This window comes from Drosophila nasuta, chromosome 2L (assembly GCF_023558535.2).
Source record: "Drosophila nasuta strain 15112-1781.00 chromosome 2L, ASM2355853v1, whole genome shotgun sequence".
Taxonomy (NCBI): domain Eukaryota; kingdom Metazoa; phylum Arthropoda; class Insecta; order Diptera; family Drosophilidae; genus Drosophila; species Drosophila nasuta.
In genome coordinates, this window is record NC_083455.1 from 17,557,337 (window position 1) to 17,583,406 (window position 26,070).

Consider the following 26,070-nt stretch of genomic DNA (forward strand, 5'->3'; position numbering starts at 1 on the left):
CAACGCGACACTTAAAAAAAAATGTAATATTTTTTTAAACACTTCACTCAAAAAAAAAATTGAAAAAAATTAAAATTAAAAAAACTGCATTTGCATTAATGTAAATAAGCATGAAAAGAAAAGAAAACGAAAAGTAATCATCAATACTTTGTTTACAATTCAATAAATAAGCTGCACTTACCACAAATATGAGAGAGCAAAGCGCCAGCTCTCTTTTTCGCTCTCTCTGCACTACACTCTTTACACTACACTACACAACACACAGCACAAACTGCAAACAACAAAAAAAAGAGAGAAAACGTAAGCTTAAGTGTATGCAAATTGATAGCTTGCAATCGCTTACCAACCACTTTTTAATCAAACACGTCGCTGCACAACTGCAGCTTAGAGGCAATTAGGAAGGTATGGCGGGCAGAAGCTGGAGCGGGGGGAGTCCCAGTCAATCATCGGGTTTAATGCAAGCGCTGAAAGCAAACAAGAAATAGCAAACGCTGCTGAGTCAAACCGGCAAACATAAATAAAAATAAAAATACAAATAAAAACAAAAGCAAAAGCAACAATGCAAGCAGGCAGGCAGCAAGCCAGGCAAAGAGCGTAACTAATTGACTTTGAGTCAGCCACAAGTGGTAAAGACACAGAGCTAGAGAGCGAGAGCGCCACAGCAAAAAAAAGAGTGCAAGCACTCTCTCTCTCCATCGAAAACAGCTGTGCAAAGAGAGAGCACAAAGCAAAATAGCAAGAGAGAGAGAGAGAGAGCAGCCGGCAAAAAACAAATGAAATTCAAAGTGCAGCGCAATTGACGACGATCGGCGGAGCACACACAAACACACACGCACACACACACACGTAGAAATCCACTAAATGGGGGGACGCTTTGCTGCCGTCGTCGCTGCTGCTGCGACGCGACGTCAGTTTAAAGTCAGCCGGTCGATAGAAGCGTCGATAGGCAAACGTAGCGCTCGCATTTGTCAAACGTATTCAATAGAATTTCTACGAGCAGTTGTCGAATCGCATCGCATCGCATTGAATCGAATCGAATCGAGTCGCGAGTCGTGAGTCGAGTGAGTCGAGTACTCACAGTCGTCAGTTGGCAGTCTATCATCGGCATTCATTCGAACACACGAAACGATCGCGCACCGGAAAGTCTTCAACGCTCAATTCGCTGTCGCCCCAACAAAACCCCAAAGTAAACAAAAATGACAAACATAAAAAAATTCTCTAAATTAAATAACTACTGTGCGCGCTTCGTTAAATTATCGATGGTCAATTGATTGAAAGAAAACGTTCAAGTTAATTAACAATTAATCTCTAATTGTCAATTGAAAGAAAATAAAACGCAAAGAAAAGTTTTTGTACATCCAAAAATTACAAAAATCCCTCGAATTTAATTCCAATTAAAATATGAATTGAAGAATATTTTTTATATTAAAAAGTAAAGTCTTTAAGTAGCTTTTAAATGGAAGGCTTTTGTATAACAAACAATTAAAAAATTGCCGTAAAGTCTCAGTTGCTTATTATATTTAAAAAATGTGCTTATACTCGTAGTCGAGGAAAACCTAAACTTTTTTAAATACTGTTTTAAAATGATTCGTATCCAATGTGTGCATATCTATAAGTTTATTTAATGGTTAATAAAAAGCCAATAATTAAAATTCTCAAAATGCGAAAATATATTTTATGCACACACAAATGTTACTCACACAACGCGACGAGTCACAATCGAGTATATTCAAAGTTATTCGCAGTTTGGCAATTGCCGAAAAAAGTAAACAACAACAGGAATATGCAAATCAGAGTCGCGTCGTTATTGACAAAATACTTAATAATAAACAATTAAATGCAAAAAGAGAGAGAGAAAGAGAGAGAGAGAGCAAGAGAGTGGAATCGTTGAATAAATCTGAATAACTGCAGCAGGCGTCGCTTTGACTCATTCAGCCGGCAATTCTCCAATACTCGTATCTCTTGCTCAGTTTCTCTGCCTGCTTAATTACCGTAAAACTGAGTATTCCCCTCGCCCCCTCCATTTTTCTCCTTTGAGTCACTCGCTCTCTTTTTGCCCCGTTTAACCAGTTTCCATTTCAATTTCCCATTCAATTTCGCGAAGACACAGAAAATGGCAAATTTAACTGAGCTGAGTTATTAAGTCAGCTGTTTTCTGTTTTCTGTTTTGTTTTTGCTATTTTGCTTTTTGCTCAGCGATTTTATCTGCATCTGTATCGAGAGATATTCTAGTTGCGGTTAAAGCCCAAGCATTTGTGGAATGCCACCACCAAATGCAACAAGCAATGGAGAAATTGTTTTTATTTCGTACACGCTTGCATTGCGTGTTGCAAGTGCGTTGCGTTGCATGCGTAGCCAACGCTTGTTGCAATTTGCTGTTGCAGTTGCTCGCTTGCTCGCCTGCTCAGTTGCAGCTGCAGTTTGTCATTTGTTGGCTTTGCGGCCCAAGAAGAAATTTTGTTGTACGCTTCACGTGCCATAATTGAAATATGTGTTTTCATAATTGCGATGCCGCATCAGAAATATTGCGGCGATTTCATGAGAATTATAATTAAATAGCAGCTCAATGCGCTGTCTATGTCGATGTCTATTCGTTTGGATGTATTCTAGATATTTCTAATGAGATCTGATCGTAGAGTAATGAGCTCAATCAAGCTTGTGTTGTTAGCACAAATCTTATAATTATAATTTCTTGATTATATTACAGATACCCTATATTTATAATGCAGTAACAATTTAGCAAAGAAATAACATACATCATATATATGATACATTATATGATAAAACTGCAATTTTCTATCGACTTTCCTTTAACTTGGAAATGTATTTATTTATTTGACATTTGACAGAAAATCTATCATTAATAACGAGGGTCATTTGAATAAAAGCAAAAAAGTGAGATATTATTCATAAAGTATGCCTAAAATACTCAATTTATTTAGTATATTGGCACTACATAAAAAATACCAGAGAAAAAATAATATACCAGATTTTCCCATACCAACGTATTGAGGTATACCATTCTTAAATTTTGTATATACCAAATATCGGGATTATTGTTCTGGTTATTATTAACACTTATTTCCAACTATTCAAGTCATTTATTATACGACACACGTCTAATAGATTCTCTGATAAATTGAGGTATTTGAAAGGAATATTTATTTGATATTTGATTACTTTATTCAATATTTTTACTGCTACATTTATTGCTAATTCATTTCAATATTCCCTGCAACTATTGAAGAAATTATTGAATAAGCTTAACCAAAATATGTTTGACACTTGCTTTTTCATCATAGTACTATTTGTCTCTTAAATATTTTACAATCTATCTATATCTGAGAAGTAAAATTGCAGACTTTAAAGGTTACTCAAGTTTTTCTTAACTTCGCAATCAATAAAGTAACTTCAATTGCCTCTTTCCTCTATTCATTTGTCTTGCTTTTCCTTAGCTAATTCAAATTGGAAAAACATTGTGGAACAATCTACAATGTTTAGCTGTGACTAATTAATTGTCTGACCTCACAACAATAGACTGTATGCAGATTACACAAAAGAGTTTCAGTCATTTCCTAACCATAATTACCCGACAATTCTATGAGTATTATTCTAGCAAGTTGAAGCATTGTCATCGCTTGAGAATTATGCTAAAAAGTCATTGCCATTTGCTAGAACCTCGCTAAGCATTGTCAAAAGCATACTTAGCATACATCAATTTTGTCTTACGAGTTGAAGCAAGACTTCGAGTTGCCGCAATTGGAGTCGCCACATGATTGTGCAACGAGAATTCTCTTATAATGCAGCAAGTGCTGCAACGTCAACGACAACGACAACGACAATGGCAACGAGGCGAGGCAATTAATTGAAGAAATCACGCACTTAGAATGCCAAACTCAAAAGCAGAGTCATAAATTCAAAAAGGGGTTCGACAAGAGACAAAAGAGGAAGACAGGAGAAAGGGGGGAGTAAACGACAATTTCTACGGCCACAAATAAGGCTAACGGTCTCTATGATCCCAAACGAGAAACGAAAACACAGAGAGAGATAGACAGAGAAAGAACTCTCAATGGCAGGCGACAAGTTTTGCATATTAAAAAGCAAAGACAAAACCAAAAAAATCATTGAATAACAACAAATTGTATGGCAAATTATAATGTGCATGCTCCACGTTTTTTTTATTATGGCTGCTGTTGTTGCTTTTTATAGCTTCTTTCGCTCCAATTGCGTACGTCAAAGAGAGAGAGAGAGAGAAAGAGAAGGCAACAGCGCCTCAATCAGAGAATTTTAATTATTATTTTCAATTATCGAAAATGCTTTTGCGTCTGTTTCAATTTTACAATCATTTTCCCTCTTGTCCTTCTTGTCTCTTTCACGTTCGATTTTTCCTGCCTCAAGTGCTTTTTATTTCGGACTTCGTTCTTGTTTTCCCTACAGCTATAATATTTGTAGCTGGTATCTGGTAATTAGGGGGCGTTTCAATTGCGGCATATGGTTTTTTTTGCTTTAATTAAATTTCTTGTCGAAAGATAAGCGCACAGAGTGCAGTAGCCACAGAAAAAGGGGGCGTCTTTTATTTTGTTTCGTTTTTTTTTGAACTTCTAATGCAATTACAAGGCTAAGCTTAGGTCAGCTGACGCACACAGCTTATATATAGTACTATATATATAGTATATAAAGTATAGAGAGCTAGAAAAAACAAACAAACAAAAGTCGGAGCTGAAATATGATCGCTGACGCTTTTAGCGGGTAACTGCAAAAGCCACAAGCTGTTAACTGATAAATTAAACAACTGTCGTCGCCGGTCGCTCAAAACGAGCAAACTCAGTGGATGAAAAAAAAGCGCAAAAATAAATAAATGAAGAGAGAAGACAACAACAACAACTTCACTTGGTAACTCAGGTAGTCCAAGTTTCAGTCTATAGCTCAGTCCGTAGACTGATCTCTCGAGCACATAAGGTACTTTACTTATGTACGGAGATATTCATCACAGTTTAGTCAATGCAAATGCACTGCCAAAAATAAAAGTAGCATTACTTTAAAAGCCTGCGTGCGTGTGTATCTGTGAGATACTCGTGATCAGGTGGTGATCAAAGCGCTGCCTAGCACGCGTTACTTGATGAGCACAGCAATTTATGGCTTAGATACACTCAACTACCAACTGAGTTGCTGACATCGGCTCAAACTTATGACACACACACCGACAAGTGAAATATTATTATAGTTTTGCGACTGTCTGTCTGTCTGTCTGTCGCTGCCAACCTTGAACGCCATTTGAACCTTTTGCAAGTGTTTCACATTTTATTAAAGCAAGTGCAAAAAGTTCTCTAAAGGCGACTTCTACTTAAAATACTTTGTTGTATTGTATTTAGAATTACAGATTTAGTTTTGAACAATAAGCTTAAACAATACCAATCCTATGAACTACATTTATTAAATAGTTTGCATTATTTTTAATAATTTCTAGTTTTAATAAGCAACTGTTTTCTGTTTTCTATTCTATTCTATTTGAAATTAAATATTCGTAAAATACTCCAAGACCACCAACATAAAAAATCGAATTACTAATATCATTTGATCAAGGAATTGTTGCAAGATTTCCAAAAATTGTTCTTAACTTGAAAGCTTTCGAACTATTGATAATTCCTAATAAGATCTACAATATCTATACTGCAACTACAAAAAGCTTTTTAATAGATTAAAGTTGCTTTCACGAATGTATTTTAATAATCTTAAGCTTTTCCTAAAATTACAATTTCTATACTAAAGGAAAGATTAAATTGTATAGTCTAAAGATCTTTTTTAAAAAATAGTCGAAAGTTAGCTTTTGGAATGATAGAAAAAATTGTAATAATATTTATTCTTCTCATGTGTTTAACCAACTATTGATTTGTTTTAACAAAAGTAAAGATAATGAACATAATTCTTTCTATTTAAATAGCTGACAAACCACAAGTATTTAGATTTCTTGGATTCAATTGATTGCTACAGCTGTGAAACAACTGAAAATAATCTGCAACTCTCTTGAGATTTGCATTTAATGTTTTATGTGTTCAATTGGTTCTTTTGATTTGTTTGGCTAATTTTGTTGCCATTCGACTAATTTTCTTGTTGTATTTCGACTTAAACTTTTGATCTTTTCTTATCATAGGCTAGTGTATTTGATTTTCGTATTGCAATTGACATTGTTTTGTGTGTCGTGTTGTATTGTGTTTTGTTGTGTGTGGATATCTCAAGCATTTTGTCGCAAAATGCCATTTAACCAAAGTGAAAAATGCCAAAACTAAAGGCAACAATAATAATGATAATTTTGTATGCGAGCGTTGCGACGTTGACATCGACAGCGACGTCAACTGTGACTTCGACTGCGACTTCGACTGCGACGTTGACGTTAAACGTTGCCATGCGGTTGGGCTTTGGGACAGAGGCACATCGTGAACTGAGTACACAATGGCTAAAGTACATACGTATACACAAGCAATACAACAACTACTACAGCGACAAAACAAAAAAGCTAAACAGCTGAAAAAAAGGCGAAAAGAAACAACAACAACAACAACAACAGCAGAGAAACAGAATAAAAATCAAGTAAAATAAACCGCACGACAGCGACAAGCGAAAAAAAAAAAAATAAAGTAAAAACAGCGACGCTAGCAGTTTGTCACTCAATCGCCCAGCAATCAGTCGCGTTTTTCGTATTTAGTTTTAGGTATTGTATCTTACAGATACAACGACGAGCCTGAGAGATAGAGAGAGAGAGATTCCAACTCCGACTCAGACTCAGATAAACACGCGCGAGACGTGCGCGTCGTAATCAGTTTTAAAACTTAATGCTTAACGAAAATTACAAAACGAACTGCGCAGGCGTTGCGGCTGCTGTCAAAGTGCAAAACAAAAAAGTATCTGTGAGATACAAAGTGTAACTGCAAGCCAAAAGAATGCAGGCCAATGTGTGCATAATCGTCGTGGAATTTTACACATAATTAACCCAACGATAAGAACGTAATTTTCCAGCTGTATTCGCCTTTACTTAGTGCCCACTGTAGTTGTGTGTTGATAAAGCTCTATTTACCTAAGCAAATGTGCATTAGCAAAGCGTGTCGCATGTATTTACATAAATTTGCAGCCCAGCTACATCAGCTGATACTCAACTCACACAGAACAATAGCTATAGATACGAAATGTATATAGATACTATATATACTATATACGTTCGCAGTTAAACCGATTTCCGATCCAGTTGGCGTTACGCATCAGTGCCTCAAATGTTGGATTATTTTGTATTTTGGGGAGTGCCGTCGACTATATCGTCATAAAAGGCTTTTCGACATCTTTGTCGCCGCTACAGCTGAACTACCTGAACACCACAATAAAAGATACTATCTCAAGGTCGGACTGCGCCCTAACACACTCGCACAATTGTTGGGAAAAACTTATTGACTGTCGACTGTCGGCTGTCTCATTGTTTCTCTCTCTTGATCTTTCTCTCGAGCATTTGTGCAAATATTGAAAGATGCCATAGGCAAACACACAACTAGAACAAGTGTCATTAAATTGAAAAAACACACATCTATAGACAATATCTGTATCTGTAGCTCGTGTATCTTATTTTTGTTGCTGTTGTTGTTGCTGTTGCTATTGCTGCGTATTTCATTTTAGTTGAAATCCAAAAACAAATAACACGCGGCATATTCACGTAATGGACTTTTTGGCGTCAGAGCAAATGAAAATGAAAATGAATCACTTTGGCCGCAAACTAAATTCCAATTGAAAATAATCAGTCGGTTCTTTTTGAGGGGCTCTTGGACTATTTCAGGGGAAGAAGGGAAGCGAGTATGTTGCTCTTGCTGAGCCGGCAACAAACGGAAATTGTCAGTTGTCAATTTTTGTGAATTTGAAACGCAATGCGACCACAACAACAGCAACAACAACAACGGCGACAAAAGGTGTGCGGCATATTAAATACAAAATGTCAACAGCTCGTCAACCCAAAAGTGAACCCAAAAATACTCAAAAATACTCATAAATGTGACTGCGAGTACTCATATGTTATAAACATATATAAATAAGCAGAGCTACAGTGAGAAAAAGAAAAGAGGGCAAAAGTTTTTCCTAAACCCGGCAAAAGTAGAAATATTAAAGGCGAAAATGGATGAATTAAGAATTATTCAATTTGTGTTCGAATATTTTTAACTTAAATTGTGCAAATCAAATGCTAATGAGCGAAAAAAAGTTTAGTTTACGTATTATGTAATACATAATATAGGAACAACATTACTAAAGCAATACAAATCACGTTTTTCATGGGCAAAAAAATTCCTAGTGCAATCGGGTCTTAGTTGCCTTAGAAAACAATCTGGTATATTTTGTACTCTGTGGTACATTTTTTAATGTAGTACAATATCGATATATCAAATATAGCTTTTGGTATATTTCAGTATTTTTGTAATATATTTTTGGTATAATTGTAAAATATGGTTTTATCCAAAATAGGTAGCGGGTAGTTTTCGTACTTGCTTTCTATTCAATTTGGTCATTTTTATATTTTGTAATTTCTTAAATACCTTTTGATAAAATTTAAAGTTTCAAATGACTTCTAATCTTTCAAATCATTTACGAAACTTTCATTAGAAACTTGGAAAAGGTTCAACACAAGAAGATTCAAATACATTTCTTTAAGTAAATTGTCAACTTTAATTGATACAATTATTTGAAATACTCATTTGACTCATAGCTGATCTTAAAGATAAAACTTCAAGTGCAAAATATTTATTATCTTTTTAAATCAAAGATATTTTCTGCCCTAAAATTACTTTAATCATTTTCCGCGTATTTTTTTACAACTTCCTCTAGAAACTCCGCCCCCACTTAAGACTTTTCCCATGCCAGCGATATGCTCGTCGCGGAATATTTATGTAACTCTCTATCACTCTCTAATTTAACATGCTTCAAATGCTTTAATTTTTTTTAATGGAGAAAAGCGTTGCTTTACGCTCTAAAAATGTTGATATACGAACGACGAGTTCACATATGGTTTTTGTTTGTATTTTTAGTTTTGTTTTACCTTCAACGAGTTCAAAGTGTAAATTGTAAAGTTAATGGAGTTTATGCGATAATTGTTGTTGTTGTTGTTATTTATTTGAAGAGGTGCGCTCAGGAAATGCGAACGATAATGAGTAAAGTGCAAGTGGCACAGCAAAGGTCAAAAACGACGACGATGACGATAATGAGTTGTTTTGTAAAGTTCTCAACTGAAGTACGAATACTTGAGGTATTCGAAGTCGCATCTATTGCATTGGAATTAAAATTGGAATTGTCTCTTGTGCAACCTTGCGCTAATTTCAATACAAACCAAAACCAAAACCAAAATAAAAAGCAACGACAACAATTGTTGGCTGAGTTGACAAATTGGTTAGTTTCGAGTGCGCTCAGCGAAGCGTTAAAAAAAGTGATTACAACAAGAGTAGAAAATAGAGGCAATTGCATTTTAAATGCATAGTAAAGTATAAGTGTATATGTGTATGTGTGTCGTTGCCACATTTGACACGATTGCCACAACTGACGTGTAGTTAGCATATATCTGTTGCATGTTGCAACAAGCAACAAGCAGCACACCTGCAAAATATGAACAACTCTTTCAATATTTGCACTTTCTTCTCTAAGAGCTCCAACTACATACATAAATATATGTATTCATGTATGAGGTTGAGTATATAGAAACCAGCCGATGAGTTGTCGTTTATTTACGCATATTTATGTCTATATGTTGACCGTGTACAAACAGCATAAAGCGAAAAGGATGGGGGGGGAAAAATGCGGGGCAGGGGCAACAGGCAAAGCGAACAGACTCTGTCAATAGAGACTGGCAAACGTCAATTTAGCTGAGCCACAAGAAATTGAAAATAGACAGCCTGAAGACAAGTCGAGGAAAGTATGGAAAAAAAAATGAGCAACAAGTAGAAAATAGAAAATAGTTGACATGAAAAATACTTCATTTGACCAGAAAGTCTCTGTGTAAATATAAATATAGTATCTATTCTGTGAAAACCATGAGATGAGATAGCCAAGGATTGCAGCGTATTGAATTGCCATCAATTTGATGAGACGAGTTGATGGAATTCTTAAGAATGTGTCCAGAAATACGAAAAAAAAAAAACAATTGAATCTTTTGTTCGATGAAAATTAATATAACGAAAGAACAGAAATCGTATATTAATTATATTTCTTAAAGGGCACCTATTATCTTAAACTCATTAAAGAAATCAATGGAAATTGAATTTCTATAAAATAAAGAATAATTAAATAAAATTTGTTAAAACATCTAACGCAATAAAATAAAAATAAAATGAAATTGTAATAAAGAAAATGAGAAGAAATGGATAAAAATGCAATGGAATGAACTGAAATGAATTGAAACAAAATTAAATTTAGTGACAAAACTTAAATTTAATAAAATGAAATGAATCGAAATGAAAAGACAGAAATGAAATAAAGTGAAAAATTATGAAATGAAATAATACAATTAACAGAAATAAAATTAATTTAAATGAAATTAAATTAAATTAAATGAAACAAAATGAAATGTATTAAATTGAACAAAATAAAAGGAAATAATTTAAAAAAGCAATTTAACGTAATAAAATGAACTGAAATAAATAACAATCAAAAATAAAAGAATGTAAATGCAAATAAATTAGATAAAAATTATTATAAAATCATATGTAAATATAAGAATTCAGTACTTAATATGAAATTACTTTATACATCAGTTGAGCAATATCATCAATTTATTTCTAGTTTCTTATTCTCAATTTAATATAATTCATATTAAGCTTTGACCCAATTTTATTATAAATGATTCTTTGATAAATCTCACATTTTGCAGCAGTACTTTGCTAATCAATTTCTAGTGCAACTGAGAACAATCGATCAACATTCATATCATATCATAGCCAAGCTTCAGCTTTCTTTTTTACTTGGAAGAGTCAAGAATTTCACATAGAAATAAAGCCACTTAGACGACAACCTGTGATGTGTTGTTGTCGTTAATAAATAAGCTTAAAATTTCACAATTTACTGTGTGTGTTGTGTGTATGTAGACAGTTGTCGTCAGTTGTTTAGTTACGGTTTAAATTTCGCCCCTTGCCTCTCTCCCTCGCTTAATTTTCCATTGTAGGCTTGGGTTATACTTTTGTTGCTAGTTTTATTGTATAAACACAGACTGTGTCGGGTATTTTTCAAGCTGATTAGACCTCGTCACAGCTGCACATGGGCTTAGAGAATTGTTGAGTAAATACAAACATGAAAAGTATATATATTTCAGTTTAGAGTTTCTTAGTTTATGTAATTTGGTGTGACGACTAAAAAGTCGTCGAAAAAAACATAAAAATTGCTGAGGCGAAAGTGAGGTGGGTGGGCACCTTAAAAAAGGCAGCAGCAATCAATTGCATGAGCCGTCATCTAAATGACATTAAATGCGAAAATCAAATAACTGTGCTATGTGATTGTCATAATAAGCTTAATAACAACGGCAAATAAGACAGCCAAATGAAATGACATGCTCAGCACATTAACGCTCGATATGATGCGATGCGACGTTGATATGCAACAAATTGAAAGTAAATAAATATAATAACAAACGCAAAGTGTGAAAGAGAGAGAGAGAGAGAGAGAGAGAGAGAGACCGTGCACAATTATTACAAAAGCAAACTGCAGACGACGCAACGGCAATATGGCAAATTAATTAGTTATACAAAAATGGTAGACCATAAAAAATGGTGAACAACAACAGCAGCAGCAGCAACGACAACCGCAAATAACTACAATAATAATAACAATAGAGCACGCGTTTCGTATTAAAAATAATCACACAAAAAAGTAGAAAACAACAGCAACAACAACAACGAAAAAAAATGCATATTCAATTGTTGCTATTGTTTTTGAGTCTTTTTTGCGCGCAAATAAAATTCAAATTATGCACAAGTGAATAATTGTGGCCCTAACTAAATATAAATATATCTCTATATCGATAACCATATATATCTGTATATAATCTAGATATTTGCACAGCCAACAAACAAAGTATTTGCTTGGTATTTTAATATAGCCCAAGTGGCCCATAAAAAACAAACGCAGCGCAGTTGCCCTTTTTTGTGCTACGTTGAAAAAGTGTGTGAGCGCTAGTGTGTGTGTGTTTGTGTGTGTGGCGCCATCTAGCGGGCCATAAATAAAGCACGCTATGAAAAATCCAAATATCATGGAATGCAGCAGTGGCTTAAACAGCAATAGCAACAGTAGCAACGACAGCAACAACAACAGCAGCAGCAACAACAACAGCAATAATAACAGCAGTGTCACTGCGTCCAATATCAACGGAAACGGAAATGGCAATGCTAGCGAGCTACAGCTGCGCCCTCTGTTGGCCAAAACAGCGCTAACAACATGTGCAACATCAGCAGCAGCAGCAGCAGCAATAGCAACAGCCCAACATCAGCAATACAACAGCAATAGCAACAACAAATTGTGCGGCTCCGGCATGTCGCCTCATTCCCCGCCCCCGCATCAGCAGCAGCAGCCCACAAACATGGCCACAAATGGCCATCAGTCGTATCCGGCGATAACGGCAACGTATTGGCTGCCGCCACCAAATCCGGCGCCATATTTAGTTCCAGGTAATTAGTGTTACTTGCAGTTGATACATTGTTCCCCCTTTCCCCTTCACTCTACTTCTCTCCAGCCACGTTCACAGTCTCTAAGTCTGCCTGCCTCGCAATGTTGCAAATTATATTTTCGTGTTTATTGTAAAGCTCGCGAGGATTACAGGCAAAAAAAAACAAAGGCAGAAACAAAAATGCGAAAAAACATGACGCGAGGGCCAAAAACAAAAGCTAAAGGCCAACAACGTTGTTCGTGTCGTGTGTGTGAGTGTTAGTATGTGTGTGTGTCCTGTCCGTGTGTGCTGTCGTGTATTTTATTTCCGCTCTTGTTGTTTTCATTCGACGTTTTTTGGCTTTATGCTTAGCTCGGAGTCCCGCTGCCAAGTGGCAAAATGTTAAGCCAGTGTGTGAAGCTGGTGCGGGATTTTCAATGCCAAAAGGGGCCAACAGTAGCATACTGTATATATAAACTGTGTGTGTATAGGCGTGTGTGTGTGTGGGGGCGTTCATTTTAAGCAGAATCGGTTGCATGCATCGCGCGAGCGTCGCCTCGTTTTTGTATGTAATTTCATTTGCAAACGCCACTTGCTGGCTGCTAATTAAATTTCAGCTTTGTCAGGGGATTTGCACTTTGCATTGCCCGAAGCGGGGCACGGGGCAAGTGGGGCAAGCGGGGCACGGGGCAAGAACAGGAGCAGCTGTAGCAAGCGAGCTTCGACATTGTTTGTTTTTGTTGTGGCTGTTTAACTGTTGCTTGCCAGTGAACACAATTTGTGTGCTATCAGCGGGTTGCCCTAACACCGTAAACTCTACCCACCAAATCCTTGCAGTATACTCACAATCATGACCACAGCCAAAAGTAAGCCATAAATATAACAGCAACTAGAGGGTTTAAGGCATGGCTTATGACATGCTTCTACAGAGATAAAATTTACAAATATATTTAAAGAATCTTGAAGATACTGAAGAAAAAAAAAGCTAAGTTCCTTGAAAGATATTATAAAACGTTTGAATCAAATTTGGTTTGGTTTTTTAATTTGTATTAATTATTTACATCCTTTCATATAAATTCTTTAAAAGAATATTCTATCCTAAACAAAATTTGCATTCATAAAATTACCTTATGAATAATATTCCTAATTCCTAATTATTCGAAGAGTAATCTAAATAATACAATTATTCCATTCAAAATGTTTTTTGACCAAAAATCATTTTTTAAGTATGATCATTCAATAAATTTTTGTCGATTCACTTAGATAAATTGATAAATCATGATTTTTGCTCTCACTTGAATAAAGAAAAGTTTTGGTTTTGAATAAAAATTGCATTATATCAGAATTCATTTCTCTATGTGTATGATTGAATGTTGCTGGTCAAATGTATTCTATGCAATTATAATGTTAAAATCTTATCTAAAACATTATGAGATATATCAGTTAGCTGTTCATTTTAAAGTGCAGCTAAGCAATTAGAAAAAAAATACAAAACAACATCAGATATCTATTTCACAATTTAAAATTGTTCAACATAAACGATACTCAAAACGGTAATTAAATTAACCGGATGCAAATAAAATAGCCTCTAAAATAAAACTCAATACATTTCATGTCACTGTCTATGCAATTGTGAGAAAACGAATAAATTTTCGCAGAAAACTTTTCTTCCAAGAACTGAGCTCTGCTCCAGACACACCTGACACTTTTGATATCCAATAACGCCAGACGCAGAGAGTGAAATAAAAGCACTTTATATAAACATAAACTGTTTATCAAAGTTCACTTCAACAAAAACACTTTAAAACACCTTGAAACTTGACCGAAAAAAACAAAGAACATTTCCCATTTGGCATAATAAAATAATTTAAATCAATTATGCAATTAAAATTACAATTAGATTTAATTGCAGTAAATGTTTATGCGTTAGACATGCAAATCAAGTGCAATTGAACATTGAAAAGTTCCTCGAAATTGTGAAACCCTTTTAGCCAAGGCGAACAACAGCAACAACAACAATAACTGAATGTGCCATGCAAATCAATAAGCTAACGATCTAATCCATTTCCGTTGTTGCGACTTGCATACAGATTACTCCAAATATGTCTAATAAAATTCGAATAGAACCGAGAGAAAGGGAAAATACAGAGACGAGACTCATTTGGGAATCCGACTTGAGGTTGCACTTTTGTATATGGTGGGAAGTGGGGGAAGTTTTGACGTCTTGACTTTGTTGTTGTCGTCGTCGTCGCATGACTTGCATATTTATGCGACATATGCGAAATGAATTGTTTGCTGCTTATGTGGAGAACAGAGTTAAAGGCGACAAAGCAGCGACAGGCAGCAAATAACGATAATAAATAAGCACACAGCACAGTTGGCTTCAAAAATATTATAAATAAATAAAGCAAAATATTTGAATGAATAGCGAACGAACGAACTACAAAGAGAGAGAGAGAGAGAGAGAAGTGAGTGCAATATATACGCTGATATATGTTTTTAAAGCAATTCGATGCAGCAGACACGTTCTTTCACAGTCAACAGCAGCAAAACTAATAATTTTATGAGCAGATCAAATGACGACCACGGGGCGAAAAGAGAAGCGAAACGCTCAAAGTCAAAATGGCTGTCAGTCAAAGTGAAGCGTAGCAGACTGTGCGTCCCTGTGTGTTACATAAGGTTGTCTGTTTTAGAATTTTGTGGCATGGCATATTACGTATACGTATACGAGGAGTAGCTTCTGCTGTTGCTGTTGCAAGTGCCATTATCGCTATCTCGCTCGCACGCAACGTGCACAAATGTGTTAACATAAATGTAACACGTTTCGCTGTGGCAACAACGAACCACAATCACAACAACAACAACAGCAACAACAATCGTTCATGCACGTTGCCATGTCACGTAGCTGCTTTTGCATGTCAACGACAGTCGAGAGAGAGAGAGAGAGCAGAGAGAATTGGGGAAATCGGGTCGAGACGTTGCGAATCCCCGAAAGATTCTGGCCAGGAAACGAAACTGTCACATTTTGGCGAAACGTCAAGGAAATTGCCAGCTGACTTCTTACTTCTTCACTTCCTCACTTCTCCCTCCACTCACTCAATTGAAAATCACACAAAATTGTTTTCCCCTTAAAATTGTTGTGTATTTCTCGCACAACAACACAAAAAGTTCAACTTCAAAAATATTGTTTGTTGACGATGATTTGGCATATACAAATTTACTCGTAGTTTAAGGTTTTTAGCATGTGATAGCTAATTAAAATAACACGCGAAGGCAAAGTGTGTGCAATCGTTAAATTAACTTGACTGTTGAATTTTTAGGCACAACAGTATAAAATGTTGAAACTATATTTAAAGCAGCGAAAACACATGCAAGCTGATGTATAGCGAAATTCCATTAACTAAAAATATTATTTATTGCTATTGACTAAAGTTAGTTGAGTGTGAAAACTATCTGTCATAGATTATAGTAATTTTTCTCTAATTCTCTATTTAAAAAAAAAAAAAATGTTTTGACTGCTATTAAATATTTATAAAACAGATATACCATCGGTCAAAATATAAAATATAATCTGGTATATTTGCACCTGATGATTCATTTCTACATCAATTTACTAAATATAGCCTTAGGTACATTTTTAGTATTGTAGTATTTAGTACATAAAAGGCAATTGGACAAATATAAAATACAATCTGATATACTTTGCACCATGATATATATTTTTTTAGACTACATTCTACATTAATATATTTTTGGTATTTTTGCAGTATTTTAATATGGTATATTTTACAATGAATACTGCAGTCTATGATATATTTTGAATGTATATCAATATGACTTTGATATATTTTTTTTTTGCGGTATATTTAAAATGAATACTGGTATATTTTAAAATTAATACAGTGGGTAGCGGGTATCTCACAATTGAGTACATTAGCATCCTTATTTGATTTTTGATCACTCTTAAATTTATAAATTTTAAAATAATTTTGAAGAATTATTTTAAATCGTTTTTATCACTTTATTTATGTCACAAATGAATTCTATTCACTTGTTCGCTAAGGTAACCTTTCCTGCTTAGTTCATGTTTTTGATATCAATTTCCTCAGCTATTGGAAGCAACGCTGCAGATAAGCTGTCCAAATCCAGTTTTCTTTGCATTAAATTAGATAATTACAAAAGCAGTTTTCCAAGAACTTTTTTGAAAATTATTTAAGTTCATTTTATTTTGATAAATAATCTTCGCTCGCCTATTCTAAAGTATTCTGCCAAATTTTCATCGTATTCGCTTACACACAAAGCAACCCATCCCACCAAATCTATTTGTTTGCTGCTAATTTTGTGAACTATTGAAAATTGCACTATACACTACTGAGTAGCAACAAACACGCCCCGTCGTTAACCTTACATACGTATGTAGTATAAAGCAAACGTCAAATGGCAAGCAAGTGACCAGAGAACACAAATGCTGTGAAAACCCCTTCGAAGCGACAATACAAAAACAATTTTTCAGGCTGTGTAGTGTGAGGCGACAACAACAACAACAAGCACTTTGAATGCGTTACAGTTCAATACAGACAACGATAGACAATGGACAGACAACTAGACAGACAGACAGACAGACAGACTGAGAGGTGGAGAGCGAGGTGAATAGGCGGGAATTGGTCGGTGCTCGATCGAGAATGTGCGTCCCATAAGAATGAAATTAAATTCTGTCGCGACAATACAACATGCGGAATACGTAATCAATTGTCGACATCGATACAAATACAAATACATAGACGAGCTGATAAATACACAACAATATACAATACACGCTCATGTATATAAAGAGCGACGCACACACATGGCTGCCAAATGAAACTTTAGATGTATCTGCAGCCAGAGCTCTGTATCTAAAGCAGTAGCTATAACCGTAGTTTGAACTGTAGCGATAGCTGCATCAACGCTAGAGCTGCACAAGTGACGTGACACGAAGGCTCACGGAGAGACAGAAAATATTTCACTTTATTAATTTATTAGTTTATTTTACTAAGATATAGTAAGCGAAGAATTTATCTATACTCCTTAATAAACTTAACTTTTGCAACTTTCATTTCTTTCCTCCATGCTCAATAACTCGTGCCTATCGCACTCACGCTACCATCACTAAGCAGTCTGTCTGTCGTGCATATATTTACACTGTCATTGTACATCGCATACAAAATCCGAAGAACAAAGTAAAGTACAAAATACTTTTTGAACTTTGACATGAGGGAAAGAAGCAGCAGCAGCAGAAGCAGCGACAAACGAAAACAATTCATGCACATTTATTGCCTATTTATCTGAGACTCTCCTCCTGATGTGCACGAGTATTTTGATAAGTGTGCGTCTGTTTCCGCATAACAGCAAATAACAACAAGTCGAAAACACTTTGTATTTTGCATATGCAAAAGCTAAAGCAATATACCAAAGTCTTTCTGACGTTCGACAGTGAAAGCAACGCTTAAGGAGTAGATTCTTAGCTTAATTTAGGGTATAGATATGAGGAAAGGTTTTAATAATCAGATATGGATAATTCTCTGGCGTAAAATGTCACGTGAGACACTATTTGCGGTGGTAAAGCATAAACTGAAATAATTTTAGAAGTAAGTCAAGGTTCTTATAGTTCTGGATTAGCACAATTTTCGTACGAATTCGTTGATTATTGCAATTGTCTTAGAAAATTATTCCAAAATCATTCTCAGTTCTAATTAAACTGCTAATCAAAAGCTGTAAGATTAATCGTAATTCACTTTACAGGATAAAATTCTTTGTGATTTTCTTTGAGCTATACTCAAAATTGTTTTCATTTGAGTAGAACACAAACACAAATACTAATAAAAGATCTTAAATTCAGCATTAGGACTAAGCTAAGGACGAAAATTTAACTTTGTATAAAAATAATGGATTGGGAGGCAATTTTTTTAAGACATACACAATCAGGTGAACTTAATGATTACCATGATTACCTTAATTACTTACCATGTCAGTCGCTTGCAGTTCGAAAAGATTATAAGCAGTGATAACTTGAATCCATATGTTGACCGGATGTGAATTTCATTTGAATATGTAATTAACCTGCAAATATTGAGCAATAAACATTTCGGTTTTATTATACTAAAGAAGATTATTTGACTGATAAATCTACATTCATATTATAGGAAACCCAACTGCATCTCAGCTTATATTAAGCAGCTATTGCTATGCATAATTGTTTAGGAAATTGCGTGTGTTTGGCTATACTCAAGATTCGCTTGTGGAGCAGATTAATTGAAAGCAGCTCTTGTGGTTCAAGAGCAATTGCGCATTGTGAATATGCTTTGCACTGCCCGCTAAATACAATTAGCGTTAATAAAACGTGAATAGCAAGCACTCACAGTTGCCAAAAGCTGCGAAAAAATCATTTAAATCAGCTGGCAAACCTTCAAAGTAGTCAAAAAAATAAAGTAGAAACGGCAACAAAAATGTAACTGCTCGCTGCATGAACGTTGACCGGACGGCGACAGTCAAAAGCAATTGAAGGGGGCAGGGAAGTGGTAAGAGGACGAGGCTGCAAGTATTGCCAGAGCCAACAAGCAGCACGTTTCGATTACGTTGGCAACACTTCCGGGCCGCGAGCGCCACAATTTCCGCAGCACTCTTTGTAGAAGTCTAGGCAAACTGCCAGAAGTCGAAATGCTGAAATTGGGGGCAGGATCTGATGCTGCTCATTTCAGCATTTTAGCTTGAAGGGTTCATTTGTGTGTGTTATATGTATGTATACGATGTATGCGTTATGTGTATATATTTTTGTATAGCGTTGACCACAGCGTTGCTTTGACTTTGGCTCATTCAATTACCGCTGCCCGTCAGCTATTCCTATTCTAATGTCAATCCCCCCGTCCCCCCTCCTTGCTACCACTCAGCACGTCTCCGCCATTTGATTTTGTCGAGTGCTCAGCTGGCACATTGCCCTAAGCTCAAGATGAGATACTCTCTGATTATTCGCCGTATGCAATGCATATGCTGGGCAACTGTTTCCAAATGCCGCCTCTTCAATGCAAGTCTTTTATTATAATTTCGCTATAGTATATCGCTTTTTCTCTCTATATTTATTTTTTTCTAGAGTCAAGTACTTGGAATTCGTTGAAATGTAATTTTTTCTTCTGTTCAGTCCTATATTGTATCTCAAGTGCCTTCAAGTTGAAGTATTCAATTCAGAAACTACTTCATAACTTAACTGTATTTCACAAAGTATTTCTATATATAGTAAATGCTATATCAAAATGGTGCTTTTGCTTTACTGCATTCTGGTCGAAAAGCCATTAATACTTGGCATAATTAATAAATTAATTCGAATGGAAATTAAGACGTTAGATCCCAATTGAAATGCAAAACATTTTGCACACAAATTATTTTGCTCACTTGACTGCCTGAGCATCTCTCGCTCCAAAATTGTGCATTTCATTATGCGAATGCATTTTGACAGAATGAAACTGCAACTGCAACTTTAAGTTGCTTTTGTGCACCTCAAAGTGGCAATCCTCAATGTTGTGTTCGAATAATGTATTTAACATTGAGGTTATTCTAAAATGCCACACGCATGAATTTCACACACGTTTCAAACTCAGATATTCCGAGTTATTTTCCCAGCGGCATTCCAAAATCATATTGCACATAAACATTCGCAAACATTTGATGTCCAGCATTTTATTGCAATTCAAATGCAGCAGTTTTGTTTGTGATCCGTTTCAGCATTTTGACTTTGTTAATTCTATTTATAGCATTTTCGTCAGATATTTTCTATTGTTGCCAAAACATTCCAAGGGAATTTCCATTATTTTTCTAACATTACAAATCTGATTGGTTGCGATCAGACACAAATTGTACTTTGTGTATTAGCAAAACGCCTACTTTGTTAGGCTCTTAGTTGCTTTGGCTAACAACAAATTCATTAATTCTTATTTATAATGCAGTCTCGTATCTTATAGATACATTTAATGACAACTCTCTTTGCGATTATTTGACTCTTGCATTGTTCATGACGTTGTTTGCTCTTGTTTCAACCTGAAACTGGTTGTGTGACGCACGTGCTGCTGCGCCTCTTGCTGCTGATGTTGCCTCTTCTCGGCTGCCAAGTGAAACAATAAACGTTGCTCATGACGGCATAAGATACATTTGCTTGTTACTTGACGTCGCCAAAGTATCTCATGTCGCTTCATATGCGACGCCACGTCACACCGACTGCTGCACATTTAATCTTGAGGTGTTCAGCATATTTGCGGCTTTTGGTGGCATCAACAGCAGCGTCACGTCAAAAACACTTTGATTGTCAGTGTGTTCGCCAGTCAGTTAGTCAGTCAGTCATTTTGTCTATACATATCGCACTGAAGTCTCGTATACTTTACAGCTTCAAATTCTCAAACCTTGTCGCTGACAGTCGTAAAATATTTCAGATATTTTTCTCTCTCTCTCTATTCGTTCTCGGTTCGTCACTGTCTGCTTTGGTCTGCGTTTACCTTGTAACTTTTGCTTTATACTTTATGATGCGCTGCTTTTTGATTTGCCTCAAAATTATTCGCCATGCGCTTTGCATAACAATCAGCAGGGATCCTCATATATATATACTATATTATAAAGTCACTGAGCAAAGCAAAATAATGCGAGAAATAGTGAAGAAGAGAGAGAGAGAGAGAGTGAATTGCGGCACGCCAGGTGATTACTTTGTTGCCCTGTGGGGCGCTAAAGAATTTAATATGCAACTTGCTTTTGATTGGAAGTTATGAAATTCAAATTATTATCAGGTCAAAGTCAATTTGACAATAGATGATTTTATTCCATCGCGATGCATTTTTGTGCAGTGAGAAGTTGAACTTTGCTTTAACTTGAATTTGGTAAAAGTAAAATAAATATATGTTAAAAAAAGTATCTTTAAGTAACTAACTTTAAAGCTTTTCTTCATTTGGCTTTAATTTGTCAATAATAACTAGTAAGAAAGCTCGAGTGGGCTCAATTATGAGATACCCGCTACCCATTTTATATAAAAGTTAGAAAATTGAGAATTATTCTTAAAATATACCGTATAATACACCACAAAATACTAAAATATAGCGTAGGCTATGCTTGGTATATTGATTAGTACTATATCAATATACTCCATAGGGCATAAAAATACCAAATTCTTAGTTAAAGCTACTAAAACCCGTAGTAAGTAGCCGTTTTTGTCATGCAAAAGAGTTTCTTAAATAACTTCTAATTTTCTCATCTAATCGAAACCAAATTGCCGACTTGGAATAAATGTATTTATATGCGTTTTAAGCAAGATTATTTTCAAGAAATTATTTTTAAAGCATTCATTTAATTATAATTTGTTGTTTTAATCAAAAATATCTTTAAGCAACCAGTTTTAAGGCCTTCGCATTAATTCTATTTAATCTCTAAACAGCCTGCTTTTCTTTAGGAAATTTTCCATTTTCAGACTCGCGTAATACGCTTTCTCTCTCTCTATTTGTTCAAGCAAATCACTGAGTTAGGCACAATTTGCTTGGCAGCGGCGCCACTAAGCCGCATGCAACACGCGGCATGTAAAGTTTCAATTAAAATGCTGCATAAAACATTTGCTGCAGCACTTGGCTGAAGGATGCAATTTGCATGATACGATGCCGAGTCAAAACATTTGCCGTTTACCGTTTTCAATTATAACATAAACACTTGCCGCAAGACTCCCAAAATAGAGCGCAGCCTCTCATTGTCCTTGTTGTTGTTGCCAGAATTGTTGTTGCTGTTGCTGTTGTGGCACTGTTGCTGTTTCTGTTGTTTGTTGTTCAGATTAAGCAAGCTTGGCAGACTTAATAAATGAAAATGCAATGCACATGTGAGGCCGCCATTTTGAAGTGCCGCATCTGCATGACTGTGTAGCAAGTGTGTGTGTGTGTATGTGTGTGTATGTGTGTGTGTGTGTTGCAGGAGCAACTTTTCACATATTTGTATCTGTTTGTGTTGTTAAGTAGTTGCCTCAGCTGCATAAATATTTATTGCATATTTTGCAAATGAGTTGCCAAAAGTGTTGAACAACGCCGAACTGAAAACGTAGCGAAATTTTCCCAAAATGTTTTTACATTCATTTGAAACACTTAACACAGACATAATTGCAGCCAGTTTTGCATTTAATAGCTTAATTCGCATATTTCTTGCTTCCAGCCACAAAATTGATTGAGTGCAGTTTATGCGAAACATTTTGTTTCAAAATTGTGGCAAAATTGAAATGAGAATTCTATTTTACTTTGTTAAACTTAACAAATTATATTGTTTAAAAAGAAGGAAGGCTTTGTATTCTAACAATTAATAAATGCTCAAGAGTTCTACCGCATTTTTGGAATAAGATTAAATTGTAAATGTACTTTTGTTTTTTACGCAAAAAAATTATTAATCCTGAATTCCAAGAACAATCTTAATAATTACTATGTTATATTGAATTATTGAAGTCATAACAAAAAAAAGAAGAGAGCTACAGTCGAATGAACATACCGCAAAAATACTGAAAATATTCCAAAGACTATTTTAGGTATATTGATAAAGTACTGCATTTAAAATACACCAAAGAGTGCAAAATATTTCAAATTTTCAGCCAAAGCTACTTTCATATCTACGTGTTCATTCGGACGGACAAGACAGACAGACGGACTTGGGTCGGAGAAGGAGGCACAAAATTATATTACCCTTCTACCCATTAGGTAGGGGTATAAAAAAGAAATAATATTTTTAAGGTTTATTTCTCATGATAAATTTTGGTGTTTTATTAGCAATGCTTACTTTACTCTTTTGTTTACTTCGTTTATTTATTTAAGTAAAGAATTAGTTAAATTTAAAGTTAGTACCTTAACAATAAATTCAAACATAAAAAACACAAAACTCATCAACTAATAAGTTATGTGACTGCTTAAACCGAGTTGTAATGGAAAATATGACATTCAAGGCGCAAATTGAAATGGATTTTTAATAGAGTTTAAAGTCATAACCCAGTCGAAATTTCTTTAACCTATCAAAATGCAGTAAAACCAAGTCATCATAACACAAGCTCATACACAGCAAACATTCAAGCACACACTCAACTGTTCGTTGCTCATTTCTTATCTCTGGAGGCGCCACCACATTTCAGCCATCTCTCTTGACTTTCCCGGGCTGGTGAAAGTTTATAGCCTACCCTTAGGGCCCGTTGTACGCAACCAAACTTATTGCGGTGCAAAAATTTTATGTTTTAATTCAATTAGGCACCCAGCCACGCCCATTTCTGTACGCCCCACGCCCCCTTTGCCAACGACACATTTTCGACATTTTTCAGGACATTTTTTTGTATTTTTTTTTGTGCGTTCGCCGACAACATATTTGCATAATTATGCAATAATTGACAAGCGGAAAAAGGAAATTAAAACGGAATTTCAACTAATTTTCCATGGGCAACGCTAAAAAAAAACGACTAAAGAAAATGTGGGCAAGTCATTAAAAAAATGCGCAACTAAATTAAATAGTCGTCGTTAAATATTCTATTATATTGTTGTGGAATTTACAATAAAATAACCGTAGTTTATTAGTTGTAAAGAATGTAAGAATGTCATTTAATTAAGGCATATAAATAACGTTTTAAATATTTTTTAAATTTGCTGACAAATTTAATGAAATAAAAGCATATTTAAAAGGCATTACAAATTCATTATTCTGCCTGCAAAATATAAATCCATGAAAACCACATTCGTGTAGCATTTATTAGTAAAGGGCAAAAGCATCGAATCACAATTGGAGGCAAAGCCATTAGCTGCTTGTTCACATCTGTTTTTACACATGTATTGCTTTGCAGCTTGCTCTGCCGAAAACGCCTGCGGCCATGCTTTGAATAATGTTGCAAGCTGTTACAGCTTCTTCCTCCTTTCCTCCCTCTCTCCCTCTCTGTTCCTCCCAGAAACAATTGGCCAGATAGTCAGCACGTGTGTGTGTGTGTGAGTGTGTGTTTTACTGGTGTGTTTAACAACTGCTATATATAAGTTTACATATTTATCTCAATCTTTCGCACTCTCTCTCTCTATCTATCTGCATAACAAAGCATTTGATTGCAGCACGCATTAGGAACTATTTTACAGCAATCTTCTATAACTCTCTCTATAAGTTCTTACACACACACACATGCACACATATTTATGCAAATCTGAAGCACTTCAGGCGTATTGCGTTCCACTTACAAGTTTTTGCGCCTCGCCTCGAAACTATGAATGCAATTGTCCTGGTTAATGCATTGACTTTTGTTATGCCAACACACTAATGAAGAAGGGTTGTGATCTTACAGAATTTAAGTTGACTATAGAAGGAATTAATCAAATTAGAATATAGTGATAAATTCTTATTTCAATGCTATTGCAATTTATGCTGATTTTGGGTTGAATTTTAAAGAATGGAATAGACATAAACTATCTATTAACTAGCTATTATTTATCATACTTACGTATTTCGTCATGGTCTTATGGATTTAATTTATGAAAAAGAAATATTACATATATTTATAAAAACAATTATTTTTTAGTACTAAAAGGATTCTACAGAGATCGTTTCTTCATATAAAATAATGCACAACTAGTTACTATTAAAGTGTTAATGATTGGGTAATAATTTATAGAGAATATAAAAGTAATAAAAATAATAATGAATAGAAATAATCTATCAATTAATACGATAAATTGTTTTGCAGAAATATGAGAAATACTTTAAACAAAACAACTATCTTCATTCATATAAAAAAATTTGAATTACAATTGTTAGTATTGAAATCTATGCTGATTGTTGAATTAATTGCAGATAATATAATTTTGATAAATAAATTTAATAACATGTCTAAATAATCCGTAAAATATTTTTACAGAGCGAGTTTCTTTTTAACAAAGAAATTATCCCTAACGGATTTTTAAAGCTTCGAATCGGATGATTCAATAGAATTAATTTTATAATTATGGATTGTGCAAAGAATATTAATCGATTTATCTTTCTTTTCTACAAAGCAGTCTCTCTTTTTATCGAAACTATTAAAATCAATTAATAGAGTATTCCGTATTCAATAGAATTGCGAATCTCTCACCTGCTGCAGTTGTTGTTGTTGAATGTTTGCAATTTCCATAGCATACTTAAGTGCGTATCATTGTGAGTGCTTCACTGATAGAGACAGCGAAAGTATGCCTTGCATTTTGCTGAGCTTAGCTTGTAAATATTTGCAGAGGGCTTAATTTGTTTATGCATGGCAAACAAATTGTTAGAATAATTAAAATTCCATTTTGCCGCAACGCAACGCCCGAGATCTTTAAAGACATTTTTCAAGCCCAAAGGGAAAATGGAAATGGAATTCATATTTAATTGCTTTCGTACATTGAATTCAAGCTGTT

At 34.9% G+C, this 26,070-nt stretch overlaps 1 protein-coding gene and 1 long non-coding RNA gene across 2 annotated transcripts in view; one reads left to right on the forward strand and one right to left on the reverse strand.

The window, feature by feature from the left end:
- LOC132794783 (CUGBP Elav-like family member 2) overlaps positions 1-26,070 on the forward strand; it is a 64,379-nt gene that overhangs the window by 20,962 nt on the left and 17,347 nt on the right.
- Positions 182-18,825, reverse strand: LOC132794799 (uncharacterized). The gene is made up of 3 exons (XR_009633334.1): positions 18,653-18,825; positions 344-464; positions 182-271 (listed from the first exon to the last, which is right to left on the reverse strand). It is a non-coding gene; the product is annotated as an uncharacterized LOC132794799 (long non-coding RNA).